An 8,606-nucleotide genomic window follows, 5' to 3' on the forward strand; every position below is an offset into this window, starting at 1 on the left:
AACCTTCGTCTCTCCAGGGAAAAGAGTCCCAGCTCCCTCAACCTATCTTCATAAGGCATGCCTCCCAGTCCAGGCAACATCCTTGTAAATCTCCTCTGTACCCTCTCAATAGCTTCTACATCTTTCCTATAGTGAGGCGACCAGAACTGCGCACAATACTCTAAATGAGGCCTGACAAGGGTCTTATAAAGTTGCAGCATTACCTCCCGACTCCTAAACTCAATCCCTCGATTAATGAAGGCCAGTACACCATACGCCTTCTTGACCACCTCCTCCACCTGCGAGGCCGATTTAAGAGTCCTGTGGACCCGGACCCCAAGATCCTTCTGCTCTTCAACACTACTCAGACTTCTGCCCTTGATAGTGTACTCGTTCATCCCGTTGGTTCTGCCAAAATGGACGACTACACATTTATCCGTGTTGAAGTCCATCTGCCACTTCTCCGCCCAGTCCTGCATCCTATTTATGTCCTGCTGCAACTTTTTCCATCCTTCCAGACCATCCACAACACCACCGACCTTAGTGTCATCAGCGAACTTACTTACCCATCCCTCCACTTCCTCATCCAGGTCATTTATGAAAATGACAAACAACAAGGGTCCCAGAACAGATCCTTGAGGCACTCCGCTGGTGACTGACCTCCATTCAGAAAAAGCCCCATCCACAACCACTCTCTGCCTTCTGCAGGCAAGCCAATTCTGGATCCACAAGGCCAAAGGCCCTTGGATCCCATGCCCTCTCACCTTCTCAAGAAGTCTTGCATGGGGGACCTTATCAAACGCCTTGCTGAAGTCCATGTACACTACGTCCACGGCACTTCCTTCGTCAATGTGTTCAGTCACATTATCGAAGAACTCAACTAGGCTTGTAAGGCACGACCTGCCCTTGACAAATCCATGCTGACTATTCCTGATCATGTCAAACCTCTCCAAATGTTCGTAAATCTTGTCCCTCAGAAGCCTCTCCATCAGCTTACCAACTACTGAGGTCAGACTCACCGGTCGGTAATTTCCCGGGCTATCTCTGTTCCCTTTCTTGAAAATAGGAACTACATCCGCAATCCTCCAATCCTCCGGAACCTCTCCCGTCTCCATTGACGACGCAAAGATCATCGCCAGGGGCTCTGCAATCTCTTCCCTCGCCTCCCACAGTATCCTGGGGTACATCCCATCTAGTCCAGGCGACTTATCTACCTTGATAGAATTCAAAAGTTCCAACACATATTGTTTCTATTCAAATCATCGTCTAATGCCCTCTTGAATGCCTCCATTGAACCTGCCCCCATTGCATCAAGACCACCAGAAACTACAAAAGTTTGTGAATGTAGCCCAGTCCATCACGCAAACCAGCTTCCCATCCATTGATTCTATCTGCACTTCCCACTGCCTCGGCAAAGCAGCCAGCATAATCAAGGACCCCACGCATCCCAGACATTCTCTCTTCCACCTTCCTCCATTGGGAAAAAGATATAAAAGCCTGAGGTCATGTACCAACCAACTCAAGAACAGCTTCTTCCTGGCTGCCATCATACTTTTGAATAGATTTACCTTATATTAAGTTGATCTTTCTCTACACCCTAACTATGACAGTAAGACTACATTCTACACCCTCTCCTCTCCCTCTCTCCTAGGTACTTTATGAATGGTATGCTTTGTACAGCATGCAAGAAACAATTTTTTTACTGTATACCAATACATGTGGCAATAATAAATCAAATCAAAATGGCAATGGGAAATCCTAACATATAAATACATTAAAAACATTAAATGGCTTAGAAGTGATAAATCCTGAATGTCTCTTTAAATTAGCACTCAGTGTAATAGATATAAATTAGTGAATGTGAATTTGGAACAGATACAAAATGTAACTTCTCCACTTAACAGATTATAATTGTCTGTAATGTTCACTAGACCGGATAGTGATATCGACATTTAAATGATAGTCTGGAAAAGGGGGGATACCAGAGGATGAGCATTGATTGGTTAAATGGCCTTTTCCTGCACCTTACTGGAGTTAATTTCAGGGTGCAGGAAAAGGTCATAATTAAGGACCCCACGCACCCCGGACATTCTCTCTTCCACCTTCTTCCGTCGGGAAAAAGATACAAAAGTCTGAGCTCACGAACCAACCGACTCAAGAGCAGCTTCTTCCTTGTTGCCATCAGGCTTTTGAATGAACCTAACTTATATTAAGTTGATTTTTCTCCACACCTTAGCTGTGACTATAACAGGACTTTCTGCACTCTCTACTTTCCTTCTCCCCTGTGTACTCTATGAACAGCATGCTATGTGTGCATGTAAGAAACAATATTTTTCACTGTATCCCAACACATAATAAATCAAATCAAATCACTTCTAGGCAGTGGAATTCAGACCCCAACCACCCGCTGTGTGAAAAAGCTTTTCCTCATGTCACATTCTTTTGCAAATCACTTTATATCTGTGCCCTCTTGTTCTTGCTCCTTTTTACGAGTGAGAACAGTTTCTCCCGATCTATTCTGAAGTGTAAATAATTCTGTCACCTATCGCTTTCAGAATCTATTGAAATAAACATTAGTCTTATTGGTAAACAGAGACACTGAGAATGAAGCAACATTCGAATTGTGCCTCCATACAATCTTGTACAGTTTGGAGGTTTCTTACAATGGAGAAAGCTCTGGCTTTCAGCAATTAGTAAAGTTGTGTAAGATTTTGGATTCAGGGGACCCTATTTGTCGTCTATTTGTATCTAATTTTAAGGTAGCTTATCAAGTTTGCTATGAAGCAACAGTTTAAGTATAATATATTAATTAAATGTGTATGACCCATGACAGTTTGGAACGGTTCATCAATTTCGCAGAATAGACAAACTCTTCATAGAAGTCATAGAATCCCTACAGTGTAGAAAGAGGCCATTCAGCCCATCGAGTCAGCACCAACCACAATCCCAATGCAACCAACCAGCACGTCTTTCGGACTGTGAGAGGAGACTGGAGTACCTGGAGGAAACCCACGCAGACACAGAGAGAACGTGCAGACTCTGCACAGACAGTGACCCAAGTTGGGAGTCAAACACAGGTCCCTGGCGCTGTGAGGCAACAGTGCTAACTACTGTGCTGCCATGCTGCCTTATACACTTATGTAGACAAGGTGCCATCCTAGTAACTTAGAAATGTCAGCACAGAAATCTGAACCTGGGATTGTTTAGAATTGATGCCTGTTTAGGAATTGTCTTTCCACAGAGAGAAGATCAATGCTGTATTAGCTAATCTCAAAGGGGCGGGACACTGCCACAATGATTAGTGCTGCTGCCTCACCAGGAACTGGGTTCAATTTCAGTCTCTGGCCATTGTCTATGCGGAGTTTGCACATTCTCCTCGTGTCTGCGTGGGTTTCCTCCAGGTGCTCCGGTTTCCTCCCACACTCAAAAGATGTGCGGGTTAGGTGGATTGTCCATACTAAGTTGTCTCCTTAGTGTCAGGGGATTAGCAGGGTAAATATGTTGGATTACGGGGATAAGGTCTGGGTGGGATTGTGATCGGTGCTGACTCAATGGGGCAAATGATCTCCTTCTTGGAGCGAATGGGATCAGAGGTTATGGGGAGAAAGCAGGATCAGGCTATTGTGTTGGACGATCAGCCATGATCATGATGACTGACAGTGCAGGCTTGAAGGGCCCAGTGGCTCCTATCTTCTACATTTGTGTAAGGTTTCTATGCAGAAATTCTATTCTATACTATGCAGAAAATACCAATTTATTAAGGATCCTACTTTCTTACAGTTGTGCACTGAATGTCACTGGTGCCCATGATGTGTTGAAGTGCAGTACTTAACCAGGGGGAAAAATATCAATTCCTAAGTGTCATGACTAAGATGCCAATGACAACATGCTCTGGTTTCCAGCACCTCGAATTGCATTGGGTAGTATTTTGGATTCCAGCTGGTTAGAGCATTGATAAAGCAGTGAAATATACAGGGTACAGGGAGACGTCAGACACATCACTCACATTGTTTACTGTGACTGATTAATACATAGGCTGCGCTCAGTTGACGATCTGGGTTTGTTATTATATGACTGCCCGCATAATTGCTGGATGAGTTCACACAGGGGAAATTCTATTGCGCAAGGGTTGATCCATTATCCCTGTTACATCTTCTATAACTTTATCCAAAGCATCAATAAAAAGCGGGATGTGGATGGGTGGGGGAGGGAGGAACCAAAATAATGGGACCAGTATTTTCAAGACTACATTCAAACAAATGTCAGGGGCTAAATGCACCAAGAAAGATGTAGGAATGAGATCTGGTTTTTCTCATGTTTCATTTTACGTACTTGCAGAAGTTTGTACCTTGTTTCAATCATTGCATGCCAATTATAGTCTAAGTGAATAAATCCCTCTGCCATCAGAATTAAAAGCACCACCTTCCACGTATTGCTTTTAAATCCCGCCAGGATGGACTCAATCTTTAATACTTTTTCCCTTCAAACTTGCAGAGTGTAATGATGAGAGCTACGAGCTTTCTTGAGTAGTTGATGTAATCGCTGATCCAAGATAGATTTAAAATCATTCCTCATCTCCACAGTCTGCAGGCATTATACTCTTCGCACCTGAGGTAAGCTTGCTCTCTCCAGAGTTTCTCACCATCAAATCTTCATGTATGGCTTCAAAGTGCCGCAGACGAGGAAAAAAACCTGAGACACAATCAATCCAATCACTTGTTCTTGCCCACTTGAGATTTATAGAAATGGCATTTGTGATCTGATTTATTATTGTTACCTGTATTGACGAGGGGAGGTTGGTTAAGGCACAAATGTTGGACACGTGTGAGGGTCCCAAAACCACCCATCTTGTCAACACAGCCACAAGGGCAACCTTTCTGCAATTAAGCAAAAATAGCTACTTTTGCAGGTAGTTCTCTCACTCACTGTGGAAATCAGCCCCAGTCAGCAAAGGATCACTGTGAGGAGAACTGGGATGTTTCTCTACCAAATTACAGGACACTGGAATTGAAAAAGCAACTATTCACCTGCTGAAGTCAAATCTACTCAAACCCGAAACTGATTGTTCGCCTACTGAAATTAACTCTAATAGAATCTCAAATTGCAATGCTTTATCAGCTACTCCTTGCAAATCAAGTATTATTCCTCATGCCTTTTATTTTGTTTACTTATTTTGGATTCAATTCTCACTCCTAATCCGTCTGAATGTATATGCATCTGTTTTACTATTTTTTCCCTTACTTTAGTAATTAATAAACTCATTCTATCTTTAACTTAAGGAAGCCTGGTTAAATTGGCTCCTATTAAAACATGACCATTGGGTCTGGGAAAAAGGTATCCGAGGGAAAGGGATCCTTCTTAGATTAAATCTTCTTGTGACCAACAGAAGGAGTTGAACGAGGAAATGGAGCCAGTTTGTGATTAACCTCAGGATTTACATGGGGAATCCCTGATTGACCACCCAATAGAATTCAAGTTTCCCGGGTGATTGGTAATTACCTTACAAGGTGGAACTGGTATCCTGAGCCCTTTATAAAGCAGACCCCTGGGTGGGCCCATTGTTGTAATGTCTTGGTGAGGGACTGTATGTGTTCACCTTGAGCTTGTGGTGTTCCTTTGTCTTACTTTGTGCAATAAAGCACTGTTCCTTTACTCCTTAATTATTATACAGTTCAGCCCTACTCGTCTGCGATTGGAATAATTTGGGGTTATTCCAGCTGGATGGTGACAAATAGAGGGGTCTTGCCCTGATCAACAACTCTCAGTGGCACAGTGGTTAGCACTGTTGCCTCACAGCACCAGGAACCTGGGTTCAATTCCTGGCTTGGGTCATTGTCTTTGTGGAGTTTGCATGTTCTCCCTGTGTCTGCATGGGTTTCCTCTGGCTATTCTGATTTCCTCCCACAGTCCAAAAGGCCTGCTGATTAGGTGCATTGGCCATGTTAAACTCTCCCTCAGTGTACCCGAACAGGCACTGGAGTGTGGCAATTAAGGGCTTTTTGCAGTAACTTCACTGCAGTGTTAATGTAAGCCTGCTTGTGACACTAATAAATAAATAAACAAAACTTTGGGGAACCTCACCTCTGGGTGATTGTAACACTATTGTTTAACATAGTGTGATTTTTACACCAATTAACAGGCCCCAGGCAAGAGCAGCAACTTGAAGATTGCTATCCACAAGAGTGTTGGCAGCCCTTCGCTTATGAATCAGAACGTTATAGATTCAAGCCCTACTGTGGAGATTAAAGCATAAAACTTTACACTGACTTTCCAGTGCAGTACAGTAGGAGTGTGGCCTCTTGATTAAGTTGTTAAGTCAAGGTTCTGTCTGCTGCCTCAATTGCATATAAAAGATTCCATGGCATTATTTCTCAAAAAGGGTAACCTGGTCAATATTTATCCCTCAACTGACATAACAATATTCATAGAATCCCTACAGTGCAGAAGGAGGCCATTTGACCCACCGAATCTGCACCAACTGCAATCCCACCCAGGCCCTATCCCACAAATTTAGCTTGCTAATCCTCCTGACACTAAGCATCAATTTATTGTGACCAATCCATCTAACAAGCACATCCTTGGACTGTGGGAAGAAACTAGAGTACCCAGAGAAAACCCACACAGACATGGAGTGAACATGCAAATGCCATACAGGTAGTGACCCAGGCCAGGAATTGAACTCAAGTCCCTGGCACTGGGAGACTACTAGACCATAAAACCATAACACATAGGTGCAGAATTAGGCCATTCGGTCCATCGAGTCTGATCCGCCATTCAATCATGGTGGATATTTTTCTCATTCCCATTCTCCTGCCTTTTCCCCATAACCCCAATCCCCTTATTAATCAAGAACCTATCTATCTCTGTCTTAAAGACACTGAATGACCCGCCTTCCACAGCCTTCTGTGGCAAAGAGTTCCACAGATTCACCACTCTCTGGCTGAAGAAATTCCTCCTCATCTCTGTTTTAAAGGATTGTCCCTTCAGCCTGAGTTTGTGCCCTCTGGTTCTAATTTTCCCTACTAGTGGAAACATGCTCTCCACGTCCACTCTATCCAGGCCTCGCAATGTCCTGTAAGTTTCAATAAGAGGCAACAGTGCTATCAACAGTGGAGAGCACTGCTGCCCAAATATGAGCTGATCATTACTTGACCCATCTGACTTGGGGAGTTGGTGCACAAATTAACAAATGCATTTCATACATTGCAACAGTAGCTACACTTCAAATTGTCCTTAGTCCAAACTATTTAATATAGTTCTTGGGGCTACAGGGATATAGGAAGAAGGTGGGAACAGGATACTGAATTTGATGATCAGCCATGATCAAAATGAATGGCAGAACAGGCTTGATGGGCCAAATGGCCTACTCCTGCTTCTAATTCTATGTTTCTTAAAGCACCATAAATTCAAGTTCTTTTTCTTTTTGTATCCATGCTGACATAACTGTCAACAAAATCAATTGACAATATGCAGATTAATTTCTTAGAAAAATAAGTCGGTTTTGTAGCTGTTGGGGATTGATTTGAAGATAATGCGACTAAAACAAAACATGACCACACATACCCTTCAGATGCGATGCTTTCTTGCTGGTAATAAATATATCATCTGTGCAATAAGTAGTATTGATTTTAGAGTTGAACGACATCCTGGAATTTTATTCCCTCAGGCTCTGAGAGAAGTTTCAGACATTACCCAAGCAGAGACCCAGGTGAAGAGAATATTGCGTTTGTGTAATGCGAGTGCCTAATTTGATAAGTCATCTTTTCCTGGTCAACCCAGTTGCAATGATGGACGCTACAGACTTTATCAGGAGGGTATTTATTGATTATTTGTCAGGAACACAAAGGGTACAGCACCCCTTCCTCCATCCCCACCCCTGCCTTGGAATTGGAACAGTCCACCAGCTGCCCAGATTCGTTCATGTCCACTACAGACCTTCCAGGTATCTCCTGCCTCGGAGAGATCTCCACCCCCACTGGGTGATTACCCACTCTCAGTCCCCATTTGTCACTCAAGAGGAAGACTCTCTATTGCTGTGTCACCCTTAAAGGAACAATCACCAAAATCACCACAGCAGGTGAGCCCTACAAATTGTTTAAATACAATTTGTATTAAAATATTGACCAGAACACCAGAGAGATCTTGCCTCTTTAAATAGAGGCATGGGATCATAGAATCCCTAACATGCACAAGAGGACACTTAGCCTCCATCGGGCCTGCACTGACTCCCTGACAAAGTACCTTATCCAGGCCCTCTACTCCAGCCTAACTCTGTAATCCCAGACATTTACCATGGCTGATCCATCTAACCTACACATCTTGGGATACCAAGGGTTAATTTAACATGGCCACTCTACCTAACCTGCACATCTTTGGACTGCGGGAGGAAACCAGAGGAAACCCATGCAGACACGAGAAGAACATGTAAACTCTTTATAGACAGTCACCCAAGTCCAGAGTTGAATCCAGAACCCTGGCATAATGAGGCAGCAGTGCTAACCACTGTGCCACAATGCTGCACCAATTGCCCCAGGCAGTGAATACATTTCAAAAGTACTTCAATTGGCTGCAAGGGGGCTTCAAGATGTCTGGTCGGTTTGAAAGGTGCTATATAAATGGAACTTATT

Source organism: Carcharhinus amblyrhynchos, chromosome 12 (genome assembly GCF_965287045.1).
Source record: "Carcharhinus amblyrhynchos chromosome 12, sCarAmb.v2.hapA, whole genome shotgun sequence".
Lineage (NCBI taxonomy): Eukaryota > Metazoa > Chordata > Chondrichthyes > Carcharhiniformes > Carcharhinidae > Carcharhinus > Carcharhinus amblyrhynchos.